The 15,531-nt window shown below is 42.8% G+C and overlaps 1 pseudogene; it reads left to right on the forward strand.

Annotated features, from left to right (window-relative positions):
- The first annotated feature begins 3,464 nt into the window (after nucleotides 1-3,464).
- On the forward strand, nucleotides 3,465-3,821 carry LOC116466396 (elongin-B-like; annotated as a pseudogene).
- Nucleotides 3,822-15,531: the final 11,710 nt, after the last annotated feature.

The following is a 15,531-nucleotide window of genomic DNA, read 5'->3' on the forward strand; positions in this document are numbered from 1 at the left end:
TTCACTGCAACTTGTGTTGTCTCCTTGATGTCTTGGTTAATTCCCCTGATCTGACTGCCTCTTGGGATGTTGGGGAGATTAGTAGGTTGGCATTGGCCAGAGTCCAGAGCTAAATCCCATCTCTGAGGTCTTCAAGGGAAATATATGCACAAAGGACAAAAGCTAGCAAATGGACAGTATTTATTATTATGCTTAGAATCCAGTGCCAATGTGGATCACCCTGTGACCCAGGCTTGGCTTGGAGACATTCTTTCACCCTTGCCAGAGGCAGCCTATGTTAGAACCAAAGGAGATAAAGAAGCCTGTGAGGAGAAAGAGCAAATGCAAAAGGCACCGCAACCAGGACAGTCAGGGAAATGTGCTCTGTCTGTGAAAGCAGGAACTCCTCAACAAAGAGAGTTTGGCTCAATTCTTAGAGCCATGACCCTACACGTTCACAAGACAGGTAAAAAGGCAGCCTGCAGCCCCCAGTAGGAGCCACACCAAGTCCCTAGCACTGTGGGTCGATGAGTGTCATTGAACTTAACTAAGCCAGAGCAACCCTTTCCTCCTGGAGGAGGAAGTGAAGAGAAAGGGAGAATTCTTTTTCTTTCCCTGAAAGGCAGCTGTCATCATCCTCTCACTATTCTGTGTGCCCCTCTCCTTATGCAATAAGTTGAGCCAAGACAGACCGATCTCCCAGGAGATGACCCAAGCCCTCCAATGCTGTGACGGCACAGAGGCTGCCTCTGCCTTTCCCAGTGATTCCCAAGGGAGGAGGCCAGATCGCTTCTCTTGGCAGCCCACTCCAGTGTTCAAGAACTAGTGTTTTGAAGCAGTGTGTCCTCTGAACATCTTAAATTTCTCCTATTTTAACTTAAGCCTATCCTTCCTTTTTACTCTTCATGGTCCTAGAAAACAGTCAGTTGGCATCCTTCTCAAGAAGTTCTTTTATGCAAAAGAAGACTTCAAGCCATCCCTTAAGCCCTTCTTTTCCTCAAACTAAAAAAGCCCCATTTCCTTTTTAAAATGCTTATGTGTGTGTCTATATCTTTTATATCTGTATACATATATGTATATATGTGTAAACATTTTATCACTTCTTTTTTATTTGAGACAGAGTCTCACCCTTTTGCCCAGGATGGAGTATAGTGGTGTGAACACGGCTCACTGAAGCCTTAACCTCCTAGGCTCAAGCAATTCTCCTCCATTAGCCTCCCAAATAGCTGGGACCACAGGCACATGCCACCACACCCAGCTACTTTTTGTATTTTTTGTAGAGACAGGATTTCACCATGTTGCCCAGGCTGGTCTCAAATTCCTGAACTCAAACCATCCTCCTGCCTCACCTTCCCCAAGTGCTGGGATTACAGACATAAGCTACCGCATCTGTCTACATAAACACTTTAAAAAGAAAATGGCATACAAGTAGCATGTTAAAAATTATACATAAGCATGTACCAATCATCCCTGTACCTGTCCTCCTGTTTAGGAAACAAAGCAATATAGGCCTGCTGAAAGCCACTTGTGTACTCACCCCTAATCCCTTTCCTTTCCCTCTGTCTGCAGACCAGTATCTTCATAGGATTTCTTTCCTCTCTCTTGATTATTATTTAACAACTAACAACTAAAAGAGACACCCTGACAGCACTGGGCAAAGGATCCGGGAAGGGAGATGATTTAATGGAAATCTTTCTTCTTCGTCTTCTTTTTTTTTTTGAGATGGAGTCTCGCTCTGTCACCCAGGCTGGAGTGTAGTGGCGCGATCTCGGCTCACTGCAATCTCCGCCTCCTGCGTTCAAGCAATTCTCCTGCCTCAGCCTCCTGAGTAGCTGGGACCACAGGCATGCGCCACCATGCCCAGCTAATTTTTGTATTTTTAGTAGAGACAGGGTTTCACCATGTTGGCCAGGATGGTCTCAATCTCTTGACCTCGTGATCCACCCACCTCGGCCTCCCAAAGTGCTGGGATTACAGGCATGAGCCACTGCGCCCCGCCAGAAATCTTTATTCTTTTATGAGGTTCTTATTAGGCATTCTGTAAATGCATTTTGATGACTCTTAACTCTTCTCATAATTCTTCTCATTTTACACATTGTTTTTAGAGAGCAGTGTCCCAAACGAGACTTGGAAGAACTATTTAGAACTCTGAATCTCTGTCTTCCTAATAACAAAAGAGGCAGTTGCCCCAGACCCCCTCCCCCCAAATTATTTCACTAATTCATTAACATCATGTCTGGCATTTGATGCTGGCTGGCAGCTGGAATCTTAGCTGGGGCTGTCAGGTGGTCAGCTGGTATACCTACCTGTGGCCTTTCTGGCTGGGCTGCCTCACATCCCAAGGATGGACATCCCAAGAGACAGTGCCAGGTGGAAGCTGTATCACATAGTCTAACCTAGCCTTGGAAATCACACAGCATCACCCCCACCACCTGTTTGTTAAGGCTGTCACAAAGGCCTGGTCAGGCCAAGGGGAAAGGAAATAGACTCCATCTCTTGATGGGACAACGACAAGATTCTAGAAGAATGTGAGAGCTGGAAACGTTGTAGCCATTTCTAGAAATACGAGTTATCAAAGCTGGCAAGGAGCATTTCAATTTTAATAAAATTTATTTATAATTTACCATAATCACATACTATTTACGGAAAAATTAATGAAAGAGGTATAAGACCCCCACACTGAAAACAAGGCATTTGGATTCTCAAAGAACAACACTGAAGGACTTAATGCTACTTGGTTTCTAGCCTTCCTATGATACCATTACCAATCGAACACTGTGTTGTAGGCATATGAATGGACAAACAGATCATTGAAACAGAATAGAGTACAAAAATAGATCCACACATGTATGGTTAACTAATTTTGACAAAGGCACTAAGGCCATTCAATAGAGAAAAGTCCCTAGTCTTTTCAATAAATGGTGCCATAACAGTTGATATCCATGTAGGAAAAAAAATAAGCTTTGATCCCTTAACCATACACAATAATTAACTAAAAATCAATCATAAACTTAAATGTAAAAAGCTAAGCACCTAAAGCTTCTAGAAGGAGGCCAGGCGAGGTGGCTCACACCTGAAATCCCAGCACTTTCGGAGGCTGAGGCAGTTGGATCACCTGAGGTCAGAAGTTCAAAACCAGCCTGGCCAACACGGCAAAACCCCGTCTCTACTAAAAATACAAAAATTAGCCGGGTGTGGTGGCAGGCATCTGTAATCCCAGCTACTCGGGAGGCTGAGATGAGAATCACTTGAAACCAGGAGGCGGAGGTTACAGTGAGCTAAGATGGCACCACTGCACTCCAGCATGGGCAACAGAGCAAGACTCCGTCTCAGGAAAAAAAAAAAAAAAAGGAACAAGTGCTAGATCATAAAATAAGTCTCAAAAACATTAAAGTAATATTTGAAACATTCTAGAACAATTTAAGTTAGAAATCAGTAACAAGCGCGGCCGCACGAGCTCATCAAGTGGAGAGGCAGCCGCCGGGATGGACGTGTTCCTCACGATCCGGCGCCACAAGACCACCATCTTCACGGACGCCAAGGAGTCCAGCGCGGTGTTCGAGCTGAAGCGCATCGTTGAGGCCATCCTCAAGCGGCTGCCTGACGAGCAGTGGCTGTGCTAGGACGACCAACTCTTGGATGATGGCAAGACACTGGGCGAGTGTGGCTTCACCAGCCAAATAGCACAGCCACAAGCCCCAGCCACAGTGGGGCTGGCCTTCCGGGCAGACGACAGCTTTGAGGCCCTGTGCATCAAGCCGTTTTCCAGCCCGCCCGAGCTGCCTGACGTGATGAAGCCCCAGGACTCGAGAAGCTGTGGCAATGAACAAGCCGTGCAGTGAGGACCCCCGAGAGGCCCATTCCCCCCAATAAAAGAGACTTGGGGGTGAAAGAAATCAATAACAAAATTAACACTTGCATTTTAAAGAACATGGTTGGGAAATAACTCTAAATAACCCCTTCTAAATAACTCACGAATCAAAAAAATCAGGCTAAAAATTAAGAAATACTTAGAAGTAAGCATTTATAAAAATAAGATATCAAACTTGTGGCGTAATGCTCAATTGATACACGGAGGTAAATTTTAAAATCTCATCTTTATATTAGAAAAAAAGAAATTTAACACAATTATTAGCTAAATGTGCATTCTTAGAAATTAGAAAAAGGGCAATAGATTAAACCCAAAGCAGACAGAAGATACTAAATATAAGAACAGAAATCAATGAAATAGGAAGAAAAGACACAATACAGAGAATCAACAAGGTCTAAAGTTTACTAATAGAATAGATAAAACACTGGTGGGACTTGGGGAGAAAGAATGAAAGAAGGTAGCTTATAAAAAAGGAAATACATTATGACCAATTTGGGCTTGTCCTAAGAATGCAAGGGTAGTTTAACAGAAAATAAATTCATACAATTTACCATGTTAATGGATTAAAGGAGAAACTTATCTCAATGGTTGCTTGAGAAGCAAGAAAGTCACAACATTTTCATGTTTAGAAAAATCTATTTGGCAAACTAGGAATACAAGAAAACTTCCTCAACTACATAAGGAGAATATTTAAAAATATAACCCTTACTGGCCAGGCGTGGTGGCTCAGACCTGTAATCCCAGCACTTTAGGAGGGTGAGGCAGGCGGATCACGAGGTCAGGAGTTCGAGACCATCCTGGCCAACATGGCGAAACCCTGTCTCTACTAAAATACAAAAAAAAATAAAATTAGCCAGGCAGGGTGGCGCGCGCCTGTAGTCCCAGCTACTCCAGAGGCTGAGACGGGGGAATCACTTCTGGGAGGTGGAGGTTGTGGTGAGTCGAGATGACGCCACTGCACTCCAGCCTGGCAAGAGAGTGAGACTCTGTCTCAACAACAACAACAAATATATATATATTTGTAGTTTTCCTTGAAGAGGTCCTTCACATCCTTGTAAGTTGGATTCCTAGGTATTTTATTCTCTTTGAAGCAATTGTGAATGGAAGTTCACCCATGATTTGGCTCTCTGTTTGTCTGTTATTGGTGTATAGGAATGCTTGTGGTTTTTGCACATTGATTTTGTATCCTGAGACTTTGCTGAAGTTGCTTATCAGCTTAAGGAGATTTTGGGCTGAGATGATGGGGTTTTCTAAATATACAATCATGTCATCTGTAAACAGGGACAATTTGACTTCTTCTTTTCCTAATTGAATACCCTTTCTTTCTTTCTCCTGCCTGATTGCCCTGGCCAGAACTTCCAACACTATGTTGAATAGGAGTGGTGAGAGAGGGCATCCCTGTCTTGTGCCAGTTTTCAAAGGGAATGCTTCCAGTTTTTGCCCATTCAGTATGATATTGGCTGTGGGTTTGTCATAAATAGCTCTTATTATTTTGAGATACATCCCATCAATACCTAATTTATTGAAAGTTTTTATCATGAAGGGCTGTTGAATTTTGTCAAAGGCCTTTCCTGCATCTATTGAGATAATCATGTGGTTTTTATCATTGGTTCTGTTTATATGCTGGATTACATTTACTGATTTGCGTATGTTGAACCAGCCTTGCATTCCAGGGATGAAGCCCACTTGATCGTGGTGGATAAGCTTTTTGATGTGTTGCTAGATTCAGTTTGCCAGTATTTTATTGAGGATTTTTGCACTGATGTTCATCAGGGTTATTGGTCTAAAATTCTCTTTTTTTGTTGTGTCTCTGCCAGGCTTTAGTATCAGGAAGATGCTGGCCTCACAAAATGAGTTAGAGAGGATTCCCTCTTTTTCTATTGACTGGAATAAGTTCCCAAAATGCTCTTTGGAAAAAGCACAGGTCACTCATATCCCACTGTAACTTGTGTTTCTTTCTCCTAGGCATGGCCTCACCCTTTGCTAAATAAACCTCTAATCAATTGAGATCTGCCTCAGTCACTTTTTGGATTACATAATGAAATTGAAAACTACTTTAATGGGAATTTCCATGTACTTAAAAAGCAAATTCTCAACTTTGTATAGCAAAGCCAAAGGCCAAGAATAGACAAGACACTCTTAAAATGAACAGAGTAGAAGAACTTAACCTACTAGATTCATTATAAAGTTAGAGAAGTTGGTAATTAAGACTTTATAGTAATTAAGTGTGGTTTCAATGCTGAGAGAAACAGACCAATAGAGCAGAATAGACAGAAAAGGATGCACACATACATGAAACTTGGTCTATAACACAGGTCATACTTAGAGCAGTATGGAAAAAACAGATTTTTCAACAAATAGTGTTCAGTTTCCATGTGAAAAAAAATAAAATTGGCCTGGTGCAGTGGCTGGTGCCTGTAATCCCAGCGCTTTGGGAGGCCGTGGTGGGTGGGTCACTTGAGGTCAGGAGTTCAAGACCAGCCTGACTAACATGGTGAAACCCCGTCTCTACTAAAAATACAAAATCAGCCAGGCATGGTGGCCCATGCCTGTATGCCCAGCTACTTGGGAGGCTGAGGCAGGAGAATCGCTTGAACCCAGGAGGCAGAGGTTGCAGTGAGCCAAGATCGTGCCATTGCACTCCAGCCTGGGCAACAGGAGTGAAACTTTGTCTCAAAAAATAAATAAATAAAAATAAAATAAAACTGGATTTCTGACATCATACACACGAGTCAGTTTCCAACTGAGTCAATTTCAGTTGGAAAGAGTAAAACTATCACAGTGTCATATGGAAAATAACTTTTGGTTCGCTCCTCATCTCCCAAGAATTGGCTTGTTTATTTTCTTTCTTTTTTCTTTTTTGAGAATAATACCTTTATAACTTCTAAGTAAAGAAATATTTTTTAATAAACAAACATAACACAAGCCATAAAGAAAAAAATGAATAAGTTCAACAGCATTAAAACTAAGAATTTCTGCTCGTCAAAAAACATGAAAGATAGAAAAAACAAGCCACAAACTGGGATTAAATATGCGTAACATAGTTAACCAACAGAAGTTGAACAGTTGGCATTTTTGAGTTAATAAGAAACAGATAATGCAATAAAAAAACAGGCAAAAGATATCACAGGTATTTAACAGAAAAGAAACGTGAATGGGTCCATAAGCATATGAAAATATTCTCAAACCATAGCAGGACAAGCTGCAGACAAAACCCCTCAGACACCGAGTTAAAGAAGGAAGGGCTTTATTCATCCAGGAGCTTCCACAAGACTCACGTTTCCAACAACCAAGCTCCCCGAGTGAACAATTCCTGTCCCTTTTAAGGGCTCACAACTCTATGGGGGTCCATGTGAGAGGGTCGTGATTGATTGAGCAAGCAGGGGGTACGTGACTGGGGGCTGCATGCACTGGAAATTAGATTGGAACAGAACAGGACAGGGATTTTCACAGTGCTTTTCTATACAATGTCTGTCATCTATAGGTAATATAACCAATTAGATCAGGGGTCGATCTTTAACTAGTAGGCCCAGGGTGTGGCACCAGGCTGTCTGCTTGTGGATTTCATTTCTGCCTTTTAGTTTTTACTTCTTCTTTCTTTGGAGGCAGAAATTGGACATAAGACAATATGAGGGGTGGTCTCCTCTCTTAAACCTTATTTTTTAGGAGCTAAAAATTTAAACCACCAGGAGATTCCATTTAATACCAATTAGACTAGCAAAAATTAAGGAATTTCTCTTCACTAAGGCTAGTAGAGATGTAGAACGGGGCTTCTCAAACACTGCAGGTGGGAGCGTAAATTCACAATGTAAAAGACTTTGAACATTTGCATACTCACATATTCTGGAGGAGTGGCTGTAAACCTTTTGACCATCACCATAATAAGAAACACATTTTATATCCCAACCCAGTGCGCGAACATGCTTACAAGTAAAATCAGTTTAACAAAACAATACTTGCTCTTACTATATGTGGTATGCTCTGATATTTTATATTTTTTCATATAACAGTTTTCATATCTTTTGTACCAGTCCTACATAAATTTATAGAGTCAATTCTGGCAGTTTAGACTCCTCACCTTGGGCCTTCATTAATAGATTTTTCTGGGGTGAAGTAGGATGAACCCTGGTGTTTCTCTTTTTTCACTTTCTTTTTTTTCCCATTGTTCCTCTTCACGTTCCTGGAAGTTACCTCAGTTAATTACAGGACTTAATATACTTAAATTGCACATTAATTCTCCTGACAAATATCTTCTTTGATCCAACAATTTCCGCCGCATGGTATTTCTTTCCAGTTTTGTTATGGTAACATTTGTGGGATCTTCCTCTTAGAATAGTACCCATTCCCTTCATGTCTACAATATCAACTTTCTGGGAGATTCCTATGCATGCAGTAAAAGGAACAGCTCTGCCAGGCATGGTGGCTCATGCCTGTAATCCCAGCACTTTGGGAGGCTGAGGCAGGTGGATCACCTGAAGTCAGGAGTTTGAGACCAGCCTGGCCAACATGGTGAAGCCCTATCTCTACCAAAAATATAAAAATTAGCTGGGCTTGGTGGCGCATGCCTGTAATCCCAGATACTCAGGAGGCTGAGGCAGGAGAATCACTTGAACCCGGGAGGAGGAGGTTTTGGTGAACCGAGATTACTCCATTGCACTCCAACCTGGGCAAGAAGAGCAAAACTCTGTCTAAAAAAACCACAACAACAAAAAATGTGACTAGTGTGACTGAGGAACTGAAATTTTCATTTGATTTATTTTCATTAATCTAAATTCAAATAGTCACCCAAGGCCAGTGGCTATTGTTTTGGAAAACACAGCTCTGGACGTTGTCATGATCAGTAACTGGAAAGCCTCCCTCCCAACCTCATTTTCAATCATCACACTCTACTGATCATCACATTCTACTAACAGCATCTATTTTTCCAGCACATTTTTTCTAATATCAAATCCAGTGATCCTTCCAACCCTGTGAGACCTAAAACCCACTGATTCTACAACTAGTTCATCGTCCCTCAATTCTGCATTTCCCCCCTCGCCCAGTTTGAATGCCATCATCTCCCAAACACTTGTCCTTCTCCGGCTTCATTGTTTCTGTTTGGCAAAAACTGAAACCTGATTTAATCTGAGTCTCTTTCATCTACATGCTGAAATCTTCATATCTCAATGTGGAGAAGAAAAATGCCCAGCTCGGCCGGGCGCGGTGGCTCACGCCTGTAATCCCAGCACTTTGGGAGGCCAAGACGGGCAGATCATGAGGTCAGGAGATGGAGACCATCCTGGCTAACACGGTGAAACCCCGTCTCTACTAAAAATATAAAAAAATTAGCCGGGTGTAGCGGCGGGCACCTGTAGTCCCAGCTAATTGGGAGGCTGAGGCAGGAGAATGGCGTGAACCCGGGAGGCGGAGCTTGCAGTGAGCCGAGATCGCGCCACTGCACTCCAGCCTGGGCGACTGAGCAAGATTCCGTCTCAAAAAGAAAAAAAAAAAAAAATGCCCAGCTCATTGAATTCATGACTGCCAACCTGAAGAACATGTCTGGGCATTGCTTGGCAAGCTAACTTCTTCACTCTACTGCTGTGCCGGGGTAACTATTTTATATCTTCTCTCTCTTCAGACTTCCCTATCTCCACTTGCATCACCACTATTAGCTTTCACAAGCTTCCACCCGCCCATCTCCCACCTTCCAGCATCTGTGCCCATGAACTCTGCACCTTCTTTTGTTATTACGTCTCTGCTCTTACTTCAGACTCGTTCCCACTCCCCCCCACTTTTTTTTTTTTTTTGAGACAGAATCTCATTCTGTCACCCAGGCTGGAGTGCAGTGGTACAATCTTGGCTCACTGCAACCTCTGCCTCTTGGGTTCAAGCGATTCTCCTGCCTCAGGCTCCTGAGTAGCTGGGATTACAGGTGTGTGCCACAGATGCAGCTAATTTTGTATTTTTAGTAGAGACAGGGTTTCACGATGTTGGCCAGGCTGATCTCAAACTCCTGACCTCAAGTGATCCGCCTGCCTTGGCCTCCTAAAGTGTTGGGATTACGGGTGAGAGCCACCATGCCTGGCCTCTATTGACCTTTTGGCTGTCTCTCTTTGTATATTTATTGGTGGTGGTAATTGCTCCAGGCATTACAATATGTACATCTAAACTTTCAAATCTATTTGGGGTTCATAAACCATTCAAACCTTGCAACCGGCAGGGCATAGTGGCTTACGCCTATAATCCCAGCACTTTGGGAGGCTGAAGTGGGCAGATCACGAGGTCAGGAGATCGAGACCATCCTGGCTAACACAGTGAAACCCCATCTCTACTAAAAAAATACAAAAAAGAAAATTAGCCGGGCATGGTGGCGGGTGCCTGTAGTCCCAGCTACTCGGGAGGCTGAGGCAGGAGAATGACATGAACCCGGGAGGCGGAGCTTGCAGTGAGCAGAGCTTGCGCCACTGCACTCCAGCCTGGGTGACAGAGCGAGACTCCGTCTCGAAAAAACAAACAAAAAAACCGTGCAACCGTGGAGGTCCCTTTCCTCCCTGCCAAATACTCTTTATGTCAGGAGTTATCATAAGTATCATATCAACGTACCTTGAAAACCCTGCCTAACAATGTCATAATTTAGGTTTTAAATAGTCATATGTGTTTTAAAGGACTTAATAGGATCCAAATTTCCATCTTGTATCATTTTCTTTCAACCTCAAGAAATCCCTTTAGCATTTTTTATAGAGGTCTCCTAGAGACAAATGATTTGTTTTCCTTTATCTGACAATGTTTCTATTCATTTTCATTCCTAAAAGTGTATTTTCACTAGATATAGAATCCTGGATTGACAGTTTTTTTCTTTTAGCACTTTAAAGATGTTGATCCACTGTCTTTCATGGTTTCTGATGTGAAATCCATGATTATTCAAATAGTTTTCCTTCACGTGCAATTGGTCCTTTTTCTACAGTGAGTTAGAATTTTTCTTTATCTTTGGTCTTACGCAGTTTGATTATGTCTGGGCATGATGTCTTTAAACTTGTTCTGCTTGGAATTTGGTGATCCTTTTGAATCTGTACATGTATGCCTTTCACCAAATTTAGACAGTTTCTTGCTAGTTTGTCTTTAAATGTTGTCTTTGGCCCAATCTTTAACTCTAACGCTGGTGTTCTTATTACACAGATGTTAGATTTTTTGATATTATACCACAGGTCCCTAAAACTATATTCATTCATTCATTTTTTTTTTTTTTTTTGGAGACACAAAACTTGATTTAATAGAAATTTTGTTTGTAGTTCTTACATTCTCAGTGTGAACCGATCTGCTACTCACTGCCCCACCCAGAAGTGGCCCAGTCCTGGGGGCAGGGGAGAAACGGAGGGGTGAAATGAGGAGCCCCATTCTTCTCAGTGCTGGGGGGCTGGAGATGCCACCCCCTTCTCCTGCCCCCCTCTGGGCTCCAGGAAGGAGAGCAGATGGAATCTCATGCCTGCGGCTTCTCCACACCACTGCCCACCAGGTTGGAGGGGAGCTAAGAGATGGTGAGAGAAGGGGACAGAGGCAAGAAAAGATGTTGATCAAGAAAAATGAGAACGGGGAGTGAGGGCTGAAGGAGAATCAAAGATAAAACACCAGTAAATAAATCTAAAAAAAAAAAAAATGCTGAGGGGAAGAGTGAGGGAGGGGAACAACACCAAAATCCACCCCAAATCTGAACGAGCCTGGAAAAAAATGAAAGTTCTCGAGTATCATAGAGACATTATTTGGCGCGGCTAGCTCTGCAGCAGGAGCGCTCATATTAATTCTTTCTTTTTTTTTTTTTTTTTGAGCCAGGCTGGATCACCCACTGCAACCCTCCGGTCAAGCCAATCTCTTCCTCTACAGGCGCCCGCCATCACGCCCGGCTAATTTTTTGTATTTTTTAGTAGAGACGGGGTTTCACCGTGGTCTCGATCTCCTGACCTCGTGATCCGCCCGCCTCGGCCTCCCAAAGTGCTGGGATTACAAGCGTGAGCCACCGCGCCCGGCCCATATTCGTTCTTTCAATCATTTTTCTCTCAGTTCAGATTTGATCATTTTTATCGATCTTCAAGTTCACTGACTCTTCCATCATTTTCATGTTTATTAATTTCTACAGTAATTTTTATTTATTATTTATTTATTTATTTTCAGATGGAGTCTCACTCTTGTCACCCAGCCTTGAGTGCAGTGGCTTGATCTTGGCTCACTGCAACCTCTGCCTCCCTGGTTCAAGCGATTCTCCTGCCTCAGCCTCCTGAGTAGCTGGGATTACAGGTGCCCGCTACCACACCCAGCTAATGTTTGTATTTTTAGTAGAGACAGGGTTTCACCATGTTGGCCAGGCTGGTATTGAACTACTGACCTCAGGTGATCCACCCGCCTCGGTCTCCCAAAGTGCTGGGATTACAGGTGTGAGCCACCGTGCCTTGGCCTCTACAGTAAATTTTTATTACAGACACCACAGTTTTCAGTTCTAAGATATTCACTTGGTTCTTTATTGTAGTTTTTATTTCTCCACTGAGATTTCCTGAGTTGGTTTTGTGTGTGTGTGTGTGTGTGTGTGGTGTGTGTGTGTGTTCTCACTTCATTGAGCATCTCAGGGTTGTCTTTTCTCTTGGGGATGGGTCACTTTTTTTGGTTCTCTATAGGTGGTAAAAGTTTGTACAATGTCCTGGGAACATTGTCCATGTTATGTCATATAAACTCTGGATTCGATTCTAATCCCTTAGAGAATGCTGATGTTTTGTTCTATTATACAATCACCCTGGTTAAATTCAGACCATAAGTTCTGTTTTGCCTTCAGTGATTTAAGTCTCAGTTCAGTTCTTTAAGCATTTGCTAACCTGGTTTGGGTCTGCCCTGCACATGCGTGGTTTGGGGTTAATCTGAGACTTATACAGATTATGGAATTCCCTACTCTGGCTTTTTCCTGTCTCAGGTCTCCCCTACCACACGTACACTCTCTCCAGTCTACAGGGGCTCTTTTGCCCGACTTCCTGTAGTCAGAAAGATTGAATTTATTTTATTTTATTTTGTGTGTGTGTGTGAGGCAAGGTATCCCTCTGTCTTCCAGGCTGGTGTGCAGTGGCGCGATCATGGCTCACTGCAGCCTCGACCTCCTGGTTTCAAGGAATCCTTTCATCCCAACCTCGCAAGTAGCTGGGACTACAGGCATGCACCACCACGCCCGGTTAATTTTTAATTTTTTTATAGAGACAGGGTTTCGCCATTTTGCCCAGGCTGGTCTTGGCCTCCTGGGCTCCAGCCATCCTCCCACCTCAGCCTCCCAAAGTACCAAGTGCTGGGATTACAGCCATGAGCCACCATGCCTGGCCCTGACTGAGAAGTTTCTACTGGAGTTTTAGCCACCTGAATTGCACTGATCAGCCACTGAGGGCTGCCCCTGGGGCAAAGCATTGAGGGGGAAAAAAAGCAAAAACAAAAAATAAAACACAAAATATTAAAAAAAAAAAAACAACCCAAAGAACAAAAAAAGATAATGGGAAACAGCCCCATGAAGTTCTCTAAGTTTTAACTCCCTTCCACAATCTGCCTTCTGTTACATAGTATTCAAAACCCTTAAGTAGCTGTTTTTGTGTTTTATCCAGAGTAAATATCTGAAATCAGCAGAAGGGATTGGCTACTGGAGGAATAGACCATAATAGCCAGATCGGGACTCTCCCCACGCTGTTGATGTACTCATGCACTAAAATGCCAAAAATAACTTTCTTTAAATCAACAAAGTACTAAATTTTGTCATGCTGTCAAGTCCACCCACACAGACATAGCTTAGCTTTTACGTAGATAAGACCCTTATATAAGAAAAGTTTAATACAAAGATGGCAGGTTACTCCTCTTGCCTTCTGAGGATACCCTACTCTGTATCTGAGTAGCTTTCAATGAACTATCTCCTCACTGCACTCTGCAGCTCACCTTGAATTCTTTCCTACACGAGATCCAAGAATCCTTTCTTGGAGTCTGGATCAAGACCCCTTTTCTGGCAACAAAATCACCCTCACTTCTCACCTGAATTGCAGGAATAGCCTCTCAGCTCATGTCCTCATTCTTTCTTGCTGTGGTGTTTCCAGCTTGGTTTCTAAATTCACAGTTGGTGGAAGATGGTTCTCTGTTGCAAAATGTTTAGCATCCCTGGTCCCCAGTCATTGTGGCAACCAGTACCCCCTCACACACATGCACATACATGCATCTCCAACATCCTGTTAAGATGGGGCCAGATGTTACCTCTCCATACAAAACCTCCAAAAACAGGATCTCACAGTGAAAGCCAAAGTCCTTATCAAAGCCCACAAGGCTCTATGCAATCTGATGACATTTCATCTCTCTGTTCTCATCTGCTATTTTCTGGGCCTCTTTTCTCCTTATCTCTGCATGGCTTCCTCCCTTACGGCCATCTGTCTTTACTCAGTCACCCTCTTCTCGGCAAGACTTTCTCTAGCTGCTTTATTTAAAATTTCAAGCTTCACCCCCAGCAGTCTCTATCCTTCTCTACTTTTTTTCTTTCCATAGTACTATCACCCCCTAACAGCCTACATATTTAACTTATTTATCTTATATATTGCCTATGTCCCCCAACTAGAATATATGTTCTAGTTGAATGTCCCCCAACTAGAGGGCTGGATTTTTTTGTTTTGTTTTGTTTTGTTTTGTTTTGTTTTAGACAAGGTCTCACTTTGTCACCCAGGCTGAAGTGTAGGTGTGATCTTGACTCACTGCAGCCTCGAATTCCTAGACTTAAGCGATCTTCCCACATCACCTTCCCGAGTAGCTGGGACTACAGGTGGACACCAACACTCCTGGCTTTTTTTGGATTTTTTGTAGAGACAGGATTTCACCATGTTGCCCAGGCTGGTCTTTAACTCTTGAGTTCAAGTGATCCACCAGCCTGGGCCTCCCAAAGTGCAGGGATTACAGGCGTGAGCCACTGCACCTGGCCTGGAATTTTTGTTTGATGTGTGCACTTACCTATTCCAACACTTTAAAAAATGTCTGACACATAATAGTTGCTCACAAATATTTGTTGGCTAATTGGATGAACATAGAATGGTATATACGTAAGAATGAGTTGCATAATATGCAAATGGACAGTAAGTATGTGAATAAAGACGTTCAACGTTAATCATTAGGGAAATGCAAATCAAAAGCACAATGAGATACTTCATGCTCACTGGGATGGCTATTAGTAAAAAAGACAGACAATAAAGGATATGGAACCCTCATACATTGCGGGTAAGAATGTAAAATGGTGCAGCAACTTTGGAAAAGTTTGGCAGTTCCTCAAAATATTAAATATAGAGTTACCATATGACCTAGCACCTCTGCTTCTAGGTATATACCCTAAGATAATTGGAATCATGCATTGACACAAAAATCTGTCCATGCGTATTCACAGCAGTAATACTCAATAGCCAAAAAATGGAAACAGATATTCATCAGCTGATGCGTGGATAAATAAAATGTGTTATACCCACACAATCAAATATTATTTGACAGGCACGGTGGCTCATGCCTGTAATCCTAGCACTTTGGGAGGCTGAGGGGGGTGGATTGCCTGAGCTCAGGAGTTTGAGACCAGCCTGGGCAACACGGTGAAACCCCGTCTCTACTAAAATACGAACAATTAGCCAAGCGTGGTGGTGGGCGCCTGTAGTCCCAGCTACTTGGCAGGC

Source organism: Hylobates moloch, unplaced genomic scaffold, assembly GCF_009828535.3.
Source record: "Hylobates moloch isolate HMO894 unplaced genomic scaffold, HMol_V3 SCAFFOLD_4, whole genome shotgun sequence".
In the NCBI taxonomy this organism is placed as follows: Eukaryota; Metazoa; Chordata; class Mammalia; order Primates; family Hylobatidae; genus Hylobates; species Hylobates moloch.